Source organism: Alligator mississippiensis, chromosome 4, assembly GCF_030867095.1.
Source record: "Alligator mississippiensis isolate rAllMis1 chromosome 4, rAllMis1, whole genome shotgun sequence".
Lineage (NCBI taxonomy): Eukaryota > Metazoa > Chordata > Crocodylia > Alligatoridae > Alligator > Alligator mississippiensis.
In genome coordinates, this window is record NC_081827.1 from 51414003 (window position 1) to 51432510 (window position 18508).

Consider the following 18508-nt stretch of genomic DNA (forward strand, 5'->3'; position numbering starts at 1 on the left):
CAGATTTTGCATTATTTAGATCCTTACATAGTATGCTCAATTGCTGGAGATGCACCTATCTTCCAAGGTTTGTTTGTTTGTTTCTCTATAATTTTGTAGCAATGCTGCAATGGAAACACTGCAGGATTTAATTAATTTAGCCATGTTGTAGCCTACACCACCGATCATATTCTTTTTCTGAAAGCAAAAAAAGCCACCAGCGCAGGATGGGCAGAAAAAAGCCACCAGGACAGGCCAGTAAATTTTTTCAAAAGATCTTACCAACAAGACATCAGCCTTGTATAAACTGACAAACAGCTCTAGTAAATCTGCACACTGACCCTCGTCTTCATCTTTAAGTTTAAATGGAACAAGAGTACCTATAATAAACATACGAACTCCCCCGCTTTAATGTAAGCCCCTAGGGGACTAAACATATTCAGTAATCTGGTTGTCAACATTTCCAATAAAAAATGCAAAAACTACCACATTTTCCCAAATTCAAAACTACTTTAAATTTAAGACAACCCCCCAATAATTAGAGTTTATACATAAATAACAGATCATTTTAAAATCATTTTTATGTATAGAATTGAATTATTGGAGGGTCGGGTCATCTTAAATTCATTCCTCCCCGCCCCCCCACAGCAAGGAAAGTAGTGGCAGGGGAGCAGGTGGTTTGGGGCAGAAAGGTAAGCAACAGGGGGTTAAGTGGCCTGACCTCTGCCCCTTGCTCCCTCAACTTGCCCCTTCTGCTGCCTGCCCCCACGGCATCTACGTGCCTAGCACCTTCCCCCCGGCCAAGCAGTGATGGAACCACCTACTTCTTGCCCCCATCATAGTGACTGTACCCCCAATGCCTGTGCCCCTTCTACCTGCCCCCTGCCTGCCCTTCCCTGAAGCTTCTGCACCCCCCCACCACTTACTTTCCAGTGTGGCTCAGGCCCCATTCCAGTTTGGGGCATGAAGTACATAGTAGTCCAGCCCAGCCATGCAGCAATGGTTCCTGCAGAGACAGCTCCAGACACTGGAGCTGCTGTCATCACTACTGCTGCTATGTGGCCAGGTCAGGGTTGCATATACCCTGTGCCCCATGTGCTGGCCCAGAATGAGCACAGAGTCACAGGGGCAGAGGTTGCAAAGGAGGAAAACAGAGGCTGTAGGAGGGGCAAGCAGCTGCTGCAATGCTAACTCCAACCTTGACCCTTGATTGAGACCAGAGTTGAAGCCACAGCAGCTGCCTGTCCCTCAGCTCTGCCTTATACTCAGTCCAAGATGAGGGGATTTCTTCCCCATATTCATCAAGAAAAAACCTAGTCTTGGATTTGAATAAATACAGTGATAAACAACATTTACAAATCCAATGTATATCTTCTATGAGAACGTTTGTCTGCTTGTTTTTTGTAATAACAAGTCCCTTTTTAACCTCTGTGATTCTTTTAAATGTCATAGCCTACTGTGCTGATATTTGGCTTGAAATGGAAAACAGTGAGGGTTGCTGATGGTCCCATACTGCAACAACAGCATATGTTTTCTCTTTTAGGAGTTAATTTTTATTGTAATTGATTATAACTACAAGGAACTAGGTGAGCATTGCTGTCATCATTCCCATTTGCAATTTTCTGTTCAGTGTAAAAGCCCGAACTACAGAATAAGATAATTTGAGAAAGAGGACCTACACATACATAATTGAAGAAAAGGAATTATGAATGCGTTATTACTGAAGCGCCAGGAATTCAATCTTTTCAGAAGTTTTCAACAGAACTAACTTAGTCTTATATCAAGGTTTCAAATAAAAATCTAATGGCTGCACTTGCTTAAACAGCTTTCAACTTATTTTCTATGTCGCTATAGTTAACAATGGTCCCTAAGTGTAAACCTTGATGCTAAAAAATTAATTCTAATGGCATGGCAAAAAAACCCTTCAAGCTAACAGATTGTTAAAAATAGATCAACATGGGGAACAAAAATCACACAAATAAGGCTATAAGCTATCTATAAAGTATAGAAAGGTACTTAACACTATACTAAGGGAAAGGAAATCTTGTATATTAGTGGTAACTATCAAAATGAACATTGATTATAAAGATTTCAATTACACTGACTTTGGCTGCCAATGTGAAAATGCTTACAAAATAGTACAGGATTCTGATGGCAATTTTTAATAAAAACAGACAGGTACAACAATTCTTTCATTTATTATTTGTTACTTACTGTTATCTTGCAAAGCAAAATGCTTTCTGGTACTTTGTATATACCCCCTGAGGGATCAAGCAGGGGGGAGAGGAGCTTACATCACAGCTCCATGACCTCATCTTCAGGATCTGGAATGATGAGGAAATCCCAGATGACCTTAGGGACACTGTGATTGTGACAATTTTAAAGAAGGGAGACAGGTTCAACTGTGGAAATTACAGAGGGATCACCTTGTTGCCCACCACAGGATAGATCATTGTGAGAACCCTCCTGAACCATCCCCTTTTACTTGTTGAAGAGCTCCTCCTGGAATCTCAGTGTGGGTTTAGGGCATCAAGAGGCACAACTGACATGACCTTCACTGCTTGCCAGCTGCAGGAAAAATGCCAGAAACAACATAAACCTCTCTATTCAGCCTTCTTGGACATCACAAAAGCCTTCAACTCTGTCAACGAAGAAGTGCCATGGAGAGTCCTTCTGAATTACGGATGTCCACTGAAATTCATCACCATTCTTTGACTGCTCCATGTCAGTATGCAAGCAGTGTTTCTCAGCAGAAAGTCTACCACAGATCCCTCTGAGGTTAAGACAGGATTTAAGCAAGGTTGCATCACTGTTCCAACACTCTTCTTGAAATTCCTTACTGTGACGCTACATCTGAGCACCAACAAGCTTCCAGTCAGAGAACTAAACTACTAAATGGACTGTAAACTGTTTAATCTCAGCGGACTCTGAGCCAAAACCAAGACAATACCAACCTCAGTCATCGAGCCCTGGCATGCTGAGGAAGCTGTGTAGACTGTGCTCACTCAGAAGCAGACCTTCAGGCAATCATCCACATCTTTACCAAGGCATATAAGAAAATAAGACTGATGCTTAACATTCAAAAGACTAAGGTTATCCATCAACAAGCTCTTAATGAACAGTTCCCAGATCCAGTAATTCAAATTCCAAGGATCTTGGAGTCATTATTGACTCAAAGATGAACATGGGCCGCCAATGTGGGGATACAGTCAGAAAGGCTAACCACACCTTGTCATGCATCCACAGATGCATCACGAGCAGGTCCATGGAGGTGATCCTCCCCCTCTATGTGACCTTGGTCAGGCCGCAGTTGGAGTATTGTGTCCAGTTCTGGGCACCGCACTTCAGGTGGGATATGGACATCATCGAGAGGGTCCAGAGGAGGGCATGATCAGGGGGCAGCAGGGGATAGGCTATGGGATCTGAACCTGTTCAGCCTCCATAAAAGGAGGCTGAGAGGGGATCTGGTGGCCATCTATAAACTGGCCAAGGGAGATCAGAAGGCAATGGGAGAGTCCCTGTTCCCCCGAGCACTACCAGGAGTAACAAGGAACAATGGCCATAAGCTGACAGAGCAAATTCAGGCTGGATATCAGGAGGCACTACTTCACAGTCAGGGTGGCTAGGATCTGGAACCAACTTCCAAGAGAAGTGGTCCTCGCTCCTACCCTGGGGGTCTTTAAGAGGAGGCTAGATAGACACCTTGCCAAGGTCATCTGAACCCAACATTCTTTCCTGCCGGTGGCAGGGAGTTGGACTTGATGATCTGCTCAGGTCCCTTCTGACCCTACAAACTATGAAACTATGAAATTCATGGTGAGACTCTGGACAATGTTGAGTATTTTCTGAACCTCAGAAGCCATCTCGCACAGAAGGCTGACATTGATGAAGAAATCCAACATCACCTCAAATGTGTGAGTGCAGCCTTCAGACACATAAGGAACCAGGTGTTTGAAGTTCATGACATCAGATCCAAAACCAAGCTCATGGTTTTTCAAGCAGTTGTGAGTGCCACCTTGCTGTACAAAGTTGAGGTGTGGACAACATACAACAGACATCACAAGGTTCTGGAGAAGTATCATCAGTGCTGCTTGTGGAAGATCCTTCAAATCCAGTGGGAAAACAGACACCCACATCAGTGTCCTCTCACAAGCAAATACAGTGAGTATCAAGGCAATGATCACCCAACATCGACTTTGCTGAGCTGGCCACATCACCCGGATGTCCAACTCCAGACTCCCATAACAAGTTTTATTGTCTCAGATCAGTCAAGGCATATACTAAAGAGGAGGGCAGAGAATGCACTTTAAGGATGTCCTCAAGGCCAACTTGAAAAAATGCAAGATTGACATCAACTCATGGGAAACTATCACTCAGGACTGCCCCAAATGGAGGAAGAGTCTGCTGCAAGGATCTTAGTACTTTGAAACCTTATATGACAACAGAAGCGTGTGTTTTCTTCTAGGTTGGCGGATCTCCTCCGGCGGGCTTTAAACTAGGCTCGTCGGGGGGAGGGGAGTACGAGGGCAGGGGAAGCTGTGGACCACCAAACCATGTGGCACCCACAAGGACAGCCCAGCCTGAAGAAGGAGAACATTGGGAACTTGAAAGCCATGGGGAGGCCAGCACAACAGAACAGGTAAGGAACAAGAAGGTAAGAAACAATGGGCCCCATGGGACTGGGACCAGGGGGGCAGCAAAGGCGCCAGTCGCAGGGCTCAAGTGCCTATATACTAATGCTAGGAGCATGGGGAACAAGCAGGATGAACTAGCGCTCCTGCTTGCACTAAACACCTATGACTTAGTGGGGCTAACAGAGACCTGGTGGGATTCATCCCATGACTGGGCGGTACATATTGAGGGCTATAGATTGTACAGAAAGGACAGGTCAGGGAAGAAAGGGGGGGGGTTGCACTTTATGTCAGTGAGCAATATACATCAACCCTCATCAAGACAGAATCCGAGGCTGAGGAAGTAGAAGGATTGTGGGTTAGGCTACATGGGGGGCAAGCAGAAAGGGATTTGGTGGTAGGGGTCTGTTACAGACCCCCACACCAAGGGGAAGAAATAGATGCGGGGCTCCTGAGGCAACTCTCGGAGACCATAAAAGCTAAAGAGGCAGTAGTCATGGGGGACCTAAACTACCCAGACATCTGCTGGGAGACGCAGACAGCAAGGTCCCATCGCTCACGCAGGTTTCTAACTTGTGTACAGGACCTCCACCTGACACAGGAGGTGTATGGTCCCACTAGGGGGAATACCATACTGGATCTGGTATTGGCAACAGGAGATGACATGATAGGGGACCTCCAAATCGGTAGCTATCTGGGAGACAGTAATCACCTTATGATAGAATTCAACATAAGACGGCGAGTGGGTAAGGTAACTAGTAGGGTGAAAGTGCTAGACTTTAGGAAAGCTGATCTCATTGCACTCAGGCGATTAGTCAAGGAAGCACTGCAGAGTAGGAGTTTTGATGGGATGGGTGCCCAAGAAGGGTGGCTGTGCCTAAAGGAAACGATCCTTTGGGCACAAAGCAAGATGATCCCCGAGCGAGGCAAAAGAGGGAAAGGGGCCAGGAGGCTTCCATGGCTGACCAGAGAAATCCAGGGCAGCCTAAGGGCCAAAAGGGGAGCATATAAAAAGTGGAAACAGGGTGAGATCACTAAAGATGAATATACCTCCTCTGCTCGTGCTTGCTTGTAGGGAGGCAGTTAGGCGGGCCAAAGCTACCATGCAGCTGAGGATGGCAACCCAAGTAAAGGACAACAAGAAATTGTTTTTTAGATACATAGGGAGTAAAAGGAAGGCCCAGGGAGGAATAGGACCCCTGCTAAATGGGCAGAAGCAATTGGTGACAGATAGAGGGGACAAGGCTGAACTCCTCAACGAGTTCTTTGCCTCAGTGTTCCTAAGCGAGGGGCACGACAAGTCTCTCACTGGGGTTGTAGAGAGGCAGCAGCAAGGCGCCAGACTTCCATGCGTAGATCCTGAGGTGGTGCAGAGTCACTTGGAAGAACTGGATGCCTTTAAGTCGGCAGGCCCGGATGGGCTCCATCCCAGGGTGCTGAAGGCACTGGCCGACGTCATTGCAGAGCCACTGGCGGGAATATTCGAATGCTCGTGGCGCACAGGCCAAGTCCTGGAGGACTGGAAAAGGGCTAACGTGGTCCCCATTTTCAAAAAGGGGAGGAAGGAGGACCCGGGCAACTATAGGCCGGTCAGTCTCACCTCCATCCTTGGTAAAGTATTTGAAAAAATTATCAAGGCTCACATTTGTGAGAGCCCGGCAGGACAAATTATGCTGAGGGGAAACCAGCATGGGTTTGTGGCGGGCAGATCGTGCCTGACCAACCTAGTCTCTTTTTATGACCAGGTTACGAAACGCCTGGACACAGGAGGAGGGGTGGATGTCGTATACCTGGACTTCAGGAAGGCCTTCGATACGGTATCCCACCCCATACTGGTGAACAAATTAAGAGGCTGTGATGTGGATGACTGCACAGTCCGGTGGGTGGCGAATTGGCTAGAGGGTCGCACCCAAAGAGTCGTGGTAGATGGGTTGGTCTCGACCTGGAAGGGTGTGGGCAGTGGGGTCCCGCAGGTTTCGGTCCTTGGACCGATACTCTTTAATGTCTTCATCAGCGACTTGGACGTGGGAGTGAAATGCACTCTGTCCAAGTTTGCAGATGACACAAAGCTATGGGGAGAAGTGGACACGCCGGAGGGCAGGGAACAGCTGCAGGCAGACCTGGATAGGCTGGACAAGTGGGCAGAAAACAACAGGATGCAGTTCAACAAGGAGAAATGCAAAGTGCTGCACCTAGGGAGGAAAAATGTCCAGCACACCTACAGCCTAGGGAATGACCTGCTGGGTGGCACAGAGGTGGAAAGGGATCTTGGAGTCCTAGTGGACTCCAAGATGAACATGAGCCGGCAGTGTGACGAAGCCATCAGAAAAGCCAATGGCACTTTATCATGCATCAGCAGATGCATGACAAATAGGTCCAGGGAGGTGATACTTCCCCTCTATAGGGCGTTGGTCAGACCGCAGTTGGAGTACTGCGTGCAATTCTGGGCGCCACACTTCAAGAAGGATGCGGATAACCTGGAGAGGGTACAGCGAAGGGCAACTCGTATGGTCAAGGGCCTGCAGACCAAGCCCTACGAGGAGAGACTAGAGAAACTGGACCTTTTCAGCCTCCGCAAGAGAAGGTTGAGAGGCGACCTTGTGGCTGCCTATAAGTTCATCACGGGGGCACAGAAGGGAATTGGTGAGGATTTATTCACCAAGGCGCCCCCGGGGGTTACAAGAAACAATGGCCACAAGCTAGCAGAGAGCAGATTTAGACTGGACATTAGGAAGAACTTCTTCACAGTTCGAGTGGCCAAGGTCTGGAACGGGCTCCCAAGGGAGGTGGTGCTCTCCCCTACCCTGGGGGTCTTCAAGAGGAGGTTAGACGAGTATCTAGCTGGGGTCATTTAGACCCAGCACTCTTTCCTGCTTATGCAGGGGGTCGGACTTGATGATCTATTGAGGTCCCTTCCGACCCTAACATCTATGAATCTATGAATCTATAAGAAGGAGACAGAAAAGTGGGAGCAGCAGAAACAGTGTATCGCGGAACAAAACAAGAATCCAGAGCCACCTATCCCACATGGAAATACATGCCTGAGTTGCAAAAGAGTGTGTCGATCCTGTATCGGTCTTGTCAGCACACCAATAAAACAATTATGAAAGACAGTCATCCTTGACAATCATCCTTGATGGAAGACAATCATCCTTGGCTGCGAGGAATTGCTGCTGATGATATACCCCCTCATGTATCAGGCCTCATGTGTTTTTCAGATCTTCAGTAGAATTCTTTAATTCTCTCATCCACAGGTTATGGACAGAAGTATGTATAAAGTGCTTCAAATTCGGTCTTTACTGAAACACATCAGTACCTCACAAACATACAGCTCTTTTTCATCTTAAATCCCCAAACTGCCAGAGCCAATTCTGCTATGCCATCCCACAGTTTGGGCACTGGTGTGTAGGAATACTAGTATGCGTCACATCCACAATTTCCCAGAGGCTTCCAAGAACAATACAAGTGAGAACAGTAGAACCTTGTCTTGACTACCAGCTGAGCAGCTGCTGGATGACTATGGAGTGGTCTTCTGGACACCTTCAGAATAGTAAAGGGGTTATGCCTAGCAAATAGCAATGGTACATACCTTGGATGACCATTTAACAGAATCATAGAAAATCAGGCTTGGAAGGGACCTCATGTAGTCCAATCCCCTGCTCAAAACAGGACTGTGCCCAACTATATCATTCCAGACAAAGCTTTGTCTAGCTGGGGCTTAAAAACCTCCAAGGATGGAGATTCCACAACTTCTCTGGGTAACCTGTTCCAGTCCTTTGTTACCCTACAGTGAGGAAGTTTTTTCCTAATATCTAACCTAACCTTCCCTTCCTATTAGAGACCATTGTTCCTTGTTTGGTTATGTGCCACCACCGATCTACCACCACCTTGTCCTGTCTAGCTCCCTCCTCTTTGGAACCACCACAGGTAGTTGAAGGCTGTTATGAAATCCCCCCTCAGTCTTCTCTTCTCCAGACTAAATAAGCATGGTTCCCTCAGCCTCTCCTCTGAAGTCATGTGCCCCAGCCCCCTAACCATTTCCCTGCCCTTCACTGGATTCTCTCCAATTTGTTTACACCCTTTCTATAGTGGGGGCCCAAAACTGGAAACAGTACGCCAGATGTGTCCCCACCAGGGCTAAACAGAGGGTACGATCACATCCCTCAATCTGCTGGCAACCAGGGTAGATAAAAAACAATTACAATTTTTTAAAATCTTATTATTTTAAATTTAGAATAGATTTTTCTGTTTAATTGTATTTTTAAGATGCTTTTCCTAAAAAATAAACCTATATGAAAATAGTTTTAATTTATGATACGTTAAAGCTCCAAGATTATAACTTCTAAATATTTACTAATAATATCATTATATACTACTTGAAACAATATACTCATATAACCTTTTTAGAAAAGTTTAATAAATATGTCACAACAGGCCATGGACTATATTAGGGGCCCAATCTTATTGGAGTCCCAGAGGCTCCTCTACAGATGAATAAAGATTAAAGAAAACCACTATACCCAATGAGACTCAGTGCTCAGTCTATCCCATTAAGCATTTTTGTGGTGCAGTTTCAGTTTTCAAACCGGATGTGTGTCTCCAGAGATAACATCCTTGTGAACAGCAGTGTATAGAGATGAGAGATAACAGACCTGATTACCTACCCATCAGCCCTCTTGTCTCTCTGTAAGTTTGTGTACACAGACTCAAGCCCTTACCTCTCTCTAAAAGTGAAACATTTCAAAAAGTTAAATGAATAGAGAGGATTGATGAGGGTAGAATAGCTCTGGCCAAGGAGGAGGAGGAGGAGTCTGGAGATAAATGCAAGGAGGGAGGGGCAGTAGAAACAAAAAAGAAACATTTTGAGCAGAATATGCTAGAAGTCTTGAGGGATAAGTTTCTGAGTATAGCCTCTCCATTAATTTGAGATTTAGTGAGGGAATGGCAGGGTAGAAGGGAAAACCTATCATGGCAGCAGGAGGCTTGCCAGGCCATAAGAGAGACCCTGTTTGGGAATATTTTAATGAAGTACCTTTACCTGTGGGTAAGACAGGCATGCATGCAAAATGAAAACAATGCAACAAAGAAATGCAAGGCCTGGTTGCCTGAATGATACCTCATCATGAGAGGTACTCCTTCTGAGGAGGAAGCTGCTTTGAAGATTATAAACAGAATATGTCTGAACATGCAGGATCTCTAGGTTAGTAAACTTCCTTATTTCATACTTCGTTCTTAAGGACTGTCCGTCTCCCCGTCCATATCTTTTGGGTAGACTTATGAACTACTCAAATTCTCATAAAAATGTTTGAGCAAAAATAGTTGTTACTTTATGGAACTATCATATTTTTAATGCAGTTGTGATATAAAATAATGGCTGAAAATGGCAGATCTTCCTTTCACAGTTTCACTTCTAAAATAGTACTGAGTGCAATGAGTAATACGAAATGAACAGTACTGTAGTGACTGCATTAACTTTTGTTTGGGAGGATCTATTATCAACATACAGGATTCTAACTATCCATCTTCAACATCATCATCACTGTCTACAGTTTCAAAGTTATCTGCTAATGATACCAGTGTTCCAGTCAAAAGTATGTCACATAGTATATAACCTACAGCAAAAAGTCTCCATCATCCAGAAACAACCACTGATATGTGTTTTAATAAGAACCAGCAGATTACAGGAAGAGGTAACTAATAAAAAAATTGCTCAGTTTGTTTATGCAACAAATTATCCTTTCCATATGGTTGAGGACGTACACTTCACTGACATGGTTCAGTCATTATGGCCAGGATAAAGTCCACTCAAAAGAGCAGATATAGCAGGCAAAATGTTGGATAAAGTATATGAGAAAGAAATTGAACAGTGTGCAAAAAGTCTAGAGGGGAAAATTGTTAACCTGAGTCTTGATGGTACACAATATCCACAATGATTCAGTAGTATGTGCTTGTATGACAACAGAAGGGACTGTCTACCTTATAGAAACAATTGATACATCAGGAAAGCACACGCAGCAGAATAGTTACAAGAACTATGAAAAAAAATTCAAATGTCTAGTACACAGCTTTATCACAGGCAATGCTGCAAATGTATCAAAGATGAGAGGAAATCTAGAAAAGTGAAGAAAGCCCCTAGCTAATAACATACGACTACAATGCTCATTTGATGCACCTCGTAGCCAAAGACTTCAGTGCTCCAGAAATAAAGGCTAAAGTTGTTGAAATTTCAAAATACTTCCATAACAACCACTGTGCAACAACTACTCTTCAAGAAAGTAGGAGGAACCAAACTAATTCTCCCACAAGACGTGTGACGGGACTCAGTAATGGACTGTTTGGGGCAATATATACTAAGAACTGGCCTAATCTGATGACAATTTGTGAACAAATTGTTACAAAATAAATGGAACTGTCATAGCCAAAGTTCTCAACATTGGGCTAAGGAGAAACGTAAAATGTATGCTGACCATCTTGAAGCCTATTTCCATAGCCTTGAACAAAGTACAGGGAAATCACTGTTTTATTGCTGACGCTATTGACATTTGGAAGGAAATGAGTGAGACGTTGAAAAGAGGTATACACAATGACATAGTTAAATTACAGGCATTAAAAAAATGGATCAAGCACTATCTCCAATTCATTTCTTTTGCCAATATTCTCAATACGCAGTACCAGAGTCAATCATAAACTGCTGAAGAAGAGGAGCTGGCTATGACATGCGCATCCAGCAATTATCCCTCCATAATGCCAACCATAATACATTTCAGGGCTAAGGGTAAACCATTCAAGAAATATATGTTTACTGATGTGGTTTTAAACAAAGTTACACCAGTGAACTGGTGGAAGTCACTTAAGCACCTGGATCCATCAAAGACTATTGAAGTGATAATCCAGCTTTTAACAGCAGTAGCTTCTTCTGCAGGTGCAGAAATAATATTTTCTTCCTTTGGACTAATTCACTCAAAACTAAGAAATCATTTGGGAACTAATAAAGCAGGAAAGCTTGTCTTTCTTTTCCAGTCTATGAAAAAACAAGAAGGGGAAGGTGAAGACTGAGTTTGCTGCATAACCCAATATTTTAAGTTTCTCATGTTGACCTGGCTGAAATAATGTATTTAATTTTTGTTAAAAAATACTTTTCACATTTATAACTAAAATAGTTAAACATTCAAAAACACAGGTTTTCTTTGTTAAAATAATTATACATGTTTGTTGTTGAAGAAAAATAGCCAAAATACATAAGACTCTTGTCTTAAAAGTTAAATAAAACAATGCAAGTGTCTGTTGTTTTTAGTGATGGTTGTTGTTGTCCTCCTAATACAGCATGGCAAAAATATCCCCCAAATATCCATGATTAATCTAGAGAATTGGAGATAGTTCACCTCCCAATGACTTCACAAGTATCTTCTTCATTTAACTTTGGTAAATAAAATAACCAAATCATAATTCAGTTTTCTGATGTAGCTGCATAATGAATCTGAAAAAAAATTAAAATAAATCACTGTGTTAAAATGTATAGTGTGTAACTTCTAAAAATGACACCTATATCTATCTCCGACTTGTGAATAATATGTATTAAGGTTATATCAAACAACAAGAATGCACTTTTTGTAGAAAACAATGATTTAATCAAGGCTTCTTGACCAGTGATTTAAATTGTGATTTCATTCATGATTTAAATCATTTTGATTTAAATCAAATCCACCCTGCCGGCAACACTCCTACTAATGCAGCTCAGTATGCCATTAGCCATCTTTGTAATAAGTGCAAACTGTTGGCTCAAATCCAACTTACTGCCCACTGTAACCCCCAAGTCTTTTTCTGCAGAGCTGCTGCTTAGCCAGTCAGTCCCCAGCCTGTATCGGTGCATGGGATTGTTCTGTCCTAAGTACAAGACTTCGTATTTGTCTTTACTGAACCTCAAGAGGTTTCTTTTGGTACAATCCTTCAATTTCTCAAGGTCTTTCTGGATCCTAGCCCTACTCTTCAGTGTATTTACTACTCTCCCCAGCTTGGTGTCATTTGCTAATGTGTTGCCTGCATGCTGCACAGCATTTGCAAGCCTAGGAACAAGACCAACCAGGAGGCCTCAGCAGCAGAGAGACACCAGCCAGGATTAGGTACCCAACGTCATCTCTCTCAAGCACCATAGGTGTCAGGACAATCTCATTAAGAAGGCCCTGGCAAACTAATCCCTGTGATGCCTGGCCACAGGGTGGGAGATGAACACTACTATGTAAATTTCAGGTCAGTCTACTGAAAACTTGTTTGGAAAAAAAAGTTTATTAAAGTTCACAAGCATTCAAACACTGTATGCTGTGCTCCTGAAACTAGGTGTTTTGCCAATTGGAGTGGGGTGTGCTACGGGTCATTTCTGAACTCAAGGCCAGGGAGGCAGGAGGGGAATAACCCTCAAAGTGGTCTACAAGAAGCCTTGCCCTGAAAAACCATGCTTATCACCTTCATAGATCATAGATGTTAGGGTCGGAAGGGACCTCACTAGATCATCGAGTCTGACCCCCTGCATAGGCAGGAAAGAGTGCTGGGTCTAGATGACCCCAGCTAGATGCATATCCAACCTCCTCTTGAAGACCCCCAGGGTAGGGGAGAGCACCACCTCCCTTGGGAGCCCGTTCCAGACCTTGGCCACTCGAACTGTGAAGAAGTTCTTCCTAATGTCCAATCTAAATCTGCTCTCTGCTAGCTTGTGGCCATTATTTCTTGTAACCCCTGGGGGCGTCTTGGTGAATAAATCCTCACCAATTCCCTGTGCCCCCGTGATGAACTTATAGGCAGCCACAAGGTCGCCTCTCAACCTTCTCTTGCGGAGGCTGAAAAGGTCCAGGTTCTCTAGTCTCTCCTCGTAGGGCTTGGTCTGCAAGCCCTTAACCATACGAGTGGCCCTTCTCTGGACTGTCTCCAGGTTATCCGCATCCCTCTTGAAGTGCGGCATCCAGAATTGCATGCAGTACTCCAACTGCGGTCTGACCAGTGCCCGATGGAGGGGAAGTATCACCTCCTTGGATCTATTCGTCATGCATCTGCTGATGCACGATAAAGTGCCATTGGCTTTTCTGATGGCTTCGTCACACTGCCGACTCATGTTCATCTTGGAGTCCACTAGGACTAGGACTAGGACTTCCTATGGACAGGGAACCATGTGAAAACATGGCATTACATTATACAGAAGGGCTGAAGGGGCTGGGGTCCCACACCATGCTGCTCTCCTTAGACAAGTAACACTCTAAGAGCCTGTAAAGTTGGGGGAGATTTCCTGACCTCACATCTCCAGGTCATCCTAAAGGACAGTGCCCTCACGCACCCATGCTGGAGAAGGCCTTAAAGTGGCACATAATGGAGGGGTCTGAGACTTGGACAAGTTTGGGACTGGGAAGAGAACTATCTGAGACAAAAAGCTGTGTCCCTGGGAAAGAGGATGGTGGGGGTGATTATTTGGGACTGAAGAGGTGAGAGGAAAGAAAGAAAGGCCTGATAGTGGTGGAGTGTGAGGCAGGGAAGGAGGGGGAAGGAGCAAAATGAAGGATAGCTTAGGTGCTCTTTCCATACTGACTGAAGCTGGCTGTGTAGGTCTCCTCCTCCACCTAACATTTCCATTAGTATCTCCAGATAGTCTGATTTGCCATGCCAGCTTCACCAGTGACTTCAGCCTTCCAGCATTCCCTGAACAATCACTGCATGCCTGGTCTGGAACATTCCCCCTCTGACTAGATCAGCACACTGCTCTTGATGGTACTCCATCCAGGTAAGCCAGTCTTCTGCAGCCAGTTTTCCCCTCTGACGATGATACCAGGACTGCAAGCATCTTCTCATTGCTTTTCTTTCTCCTCCTCCTCAGCCTGGAAATTTGCTAGCCTTGGACTTTCAGCATGGACAGCAAGAGGAGCTGCTGCAGGTGTTGGTCCTGAAATGATAATACACATGGATGCTTTATTAAACTTGAATGACTGACTTCATGATAAGTTATGACCTCTTCATATTTGGTCTAGGCTTCCAAAATAGTAAGCCCATCAGCTGCAAGGCTCTAGGATGGGAATCCTTCCCTGTTTGTCACTCACAGGCAATTGGGTTGCTTTTTAGGACCCTGAGGTATAGGGTAAATCTGGAGAGAGTTGCTCTCACTTGGGCTGCAAGACTCTCCCTAGATTTTCAAGGGTGGGTTGGAGAGGGTGGGGCTGTAGTTGGCATCTAAATCCCAATACTCCTAATAATCATCCAATTTGGCATGCCCTCTCTGTTTGAGAATAACTCTTCTGCGTATGTCATCAGCAAGACACCAAGAGCTGTAGACTTTGGTGGGTGGAAGCCCTTCAGTTAATGCTCTTCATCTGCTGGAAATGGTCCTGCCCAAGGAAGCTGACAACTGGAAGGGCTAAACAACTTATGGTGGCACCCTGGAAAAAAATTTGTATAAGCACCTCTTGAGGAAGTTCAAATATTTGTCCTGGGTAACTGGGAGGTAAAACTTTCTACAGGCTTCTTACTGGAAAGATTTTCCACACTTTTGTGGAAAGTGTTTCCCACCCTCCACTGAACCTAGGATGCCCTTCTGCTCACCAGCCTCCATCTTCTGAAGCCCTCACATGCACAGCTGGAAAGGGTCTCCTTGCTGAAGCCATCAGCACTGTACCTTGAAGTCACTTCTAGGACCCTCTAACAAGGTCTTCCTGCTAAACCCAGGATGCTCTACTGCTGCATACCTGTTGCTGTCATGAAGCTTTAGGATCCCTTCCCACTATGGCCTGCCTGCCATCATGTTTAATCTGTATACTATCATCTTGCTCTGGGCTATTTAAAATACGGTTTCAGTGGAGGTTGAGGAATGACTGAATGAACAACCTGAGAAATATTAAATATATGCTCTTAAAAATGTTAATCATCCCTATTCAGTACCTTTCCCTCCATCATATCTACTTTCACTAATCATACAGGAGCAATGCCTATGGTTCTTTGCCACCGTGTTCTGCCTGCATGGCTCTATAACATTTCTGTAAGTCAATCCTCCTGTCTCCAGTGAGCATAAATTACTGGAAAGGATGAGTGCAGGTGAGGATGCAATATGCAATGCAAACAAGCACCGAGTTGTTCTAACCTCTTTCTCCATTTACAATGTAGATACATTACTTGAACTTGCCACATTTGCCAATATATACACTACTTTGGTTAAAACGTCCTTTTATCTCTTCTCATTGTTCCTTCCCAGAGAAACAAAATTACAAACTTCCTATGGCTGAATGGGAGAGCTGCAAAACCCCTTCACCTGTGGCTGAAACAGATCATCCAATCACTAAATTGTACGCTGTATGGAGACTGATCACAACGGGCTGGTAAGCACTCGGCACTTCTTATGGCCTCAGAAACAAGATCCTCCCAATAAGATAATTCAGTGCCCCAGAGATTGCCTGTGGCCAACCCTGTCCTTCTCTTTGAGGTAAAAACAAGCCTCTTCCTTTGAAAGGCTCTGGTTGTCCTCCAACTCTGACTGCCCTGATATTGTGGGCCTGCAAATTAACATTTGGAGGTTCAGCCATGCCCCAGGCCTGGCACAAAGGAGGGTGCCAGTGGTTTTCTAGAAGGTGCTGTCAGAGCACGGGTATGCTGCTACTCACCTACTCATCAGCAGGTTTGCTGTCCCTCAGAATGCAAGCATTCCCTCTAGTCAGCTGAGCCACGAGTGCTGACCAAGTAAAGACACGATGGTCTGATGGAACAACAGCAGGATGGTCCTCAAAAATGTCAATGCCATCCAAGCTGTCCTCTCCCAGCAGCTGGTATACATTCTGCTTGGCTGGGAGGAACAGGAGGAATGACTCCTCAGGATCCTCTAAGACTTCCAAGGTCTGCTCTTGGTCCACAGCTTGCGCCAGATCCCTCCTGCTCCATGTCATTAGATAGCTCAGGCACTCTTGAGTCAGCAAGAAAGTGGGACTCAGTGTAGCCATCACCTGCAAAGATTCTTTAGAATGCACATTACCCAATAGGCACTCAGCTTGCATTCATGAGCTCTCCTGCACCTCCAGGACCTTTGCCTTGGCCTGGTATTGATACCAGTCGTAGTTGTACTCAGGAGCTGATATCTCTACTGAAATGCTTTTAATTCTTCTCTGTAGGAATCCATGACAAGTACCAAAGACAGTGATCCCAAAAGTCCTCCTTAAACCAAAGTTGTTTTTTTTTTAATTTAAAATTGGTTTAAAGAATTAAACGTACTATATTTCATTTTTCTTTTGTCATTCCAAAAGGTAAAAATCTAATCTACTATTAAAAGACAGTGAAGTGTTATGTTTGCTGCAAAATCATTAAAGAAAGGCAAACCAGTAAGTTGATAGAAGTCACTAACTAAACATCTAGAACCAAAATTTACTAAACTGCTAAAGTAGTTTTTTGACAGTAGTAGCCTCCTCTGCAGATAAAATCTTTTTTTTATTCCACTTTATTCACCCAAATTGCTAAAATATACTTTGATTTACAGTGCACAAGCAAAAAAAAAAAAAAAATGATTGATCACCTAGTTCCTTGACACACTATCTTTTGGTCCCCCAGGCCAGAAGAATTATGCAGGGCCTGTCCACAAGCTGCATCATATCCTAGGTACCAGGACTGGGTCATGTGCCACCTTGCCATGATCAGGCCCAGCACCACTTCTACCCAGTCCAGCACACCAGGATCAGGCCCCTTCACCTCCACCCAGCCCCGTGTGCCAGGATCAGGCCCTGAAATGCCTCCACCAGGCCCTGCACACCAGATATAGCATACAGGGCCATGTTATCCAGCCCACAGGACTCCCCACAGGTTGAGGAATTTGGCAGCAGAAGAGCAACAATTACTGCCAACACTTCCCCTCTGCCAAGTTGCCAGAACCACACAGGCCACATGACGTGTTTCCAAAACCCAGATCTGACCTGCAGACCAGGAGTTTGGTATCCCTGACCAGGTGAATAGGAAATGTGTCATTCACTACTTCTAATGTAAATAATGTAAATATCAAGATGGATTCCTCCTTAAGGATTCCTCCTCCAATCCCATCAAGCAACAAAGCTATGACCGGTATAGTTCTGATGGTCATAAGAGCACAAAAGCCCATCCAGGTATGTTCTAAAGCTTTAAAAGACCAAAGGTGAAGATTATGGAGGATGTTGATACCTAACAGGAAACATTTATAGGTACAGTAAAGAGCTCACCAGAAGAGATTGCAGGCATTCACAAACATTAAAAAAAAACAATCAAAAAATGACATCGTGTTAGTTCGACCTGGCTCTGGCACTTCAGCAGGGCTTTTTGGCGCTTTTATTTAACTGCTAATTCAAAAGTGTACCATCTATGCAGACGTTGGGTGAGCTGGGTCAAACTAAAGTGATGCCTCTTCTGGACATGCGCTGTACTTGGAGAGGGGACATGCCGAGCCTAAAGAAAAGCACCAGGGGGGGGGGGGGGGGAGGTATGTCTGTAAGCAGCCTATGGGAATAACCCAAGAACAAGCAGAAGGCAGAGGAGAGTGGCAACTTAAAGACTGTTTGATAAAGGCTGTTGGAAAACAATGAAAAATAATCAACCTGACACAAGGATTATTTGTCTTCATATTAAGAATCAAATCTCACATTGAATAATATAAGAAATCCAAAAAGAGGCCATGAGGCAGATATAACAACACAAAAGACAATATTTGTGTAATGCAGGGAAGAAGTTAGGCGAGGGTAGAAGTACTAATAAATGTGAGAGCATTTTAAAAAGGGCATCTTCATACAGAGAAAAGGCTATCAACTGCATGCCAGTTTAATAAAGGACAAAAATGAAAGACTTTTAGTTACGAAAAACACAATTATAGAAAGGTAGAGGGAACATTCTAATGAATTCTTAATGATCAGATGGATAAAGACAAA

The 18508-nt window shown here is 44.3% G+C and overlaps 1 protein-coding gene across 14 annotated transcripts in view; it reads right to left on the minus strand.

Annotated features, from left to right (window-relative positions):
• The window catches only part of FOXP2 (forkhead box P2), a 686563-nt gene that overhangs the window by 474693 nt on the left and 193362 nt on the right, over positions 1 to 18508 (minus strand). The window lies entirely within an intron of this gene.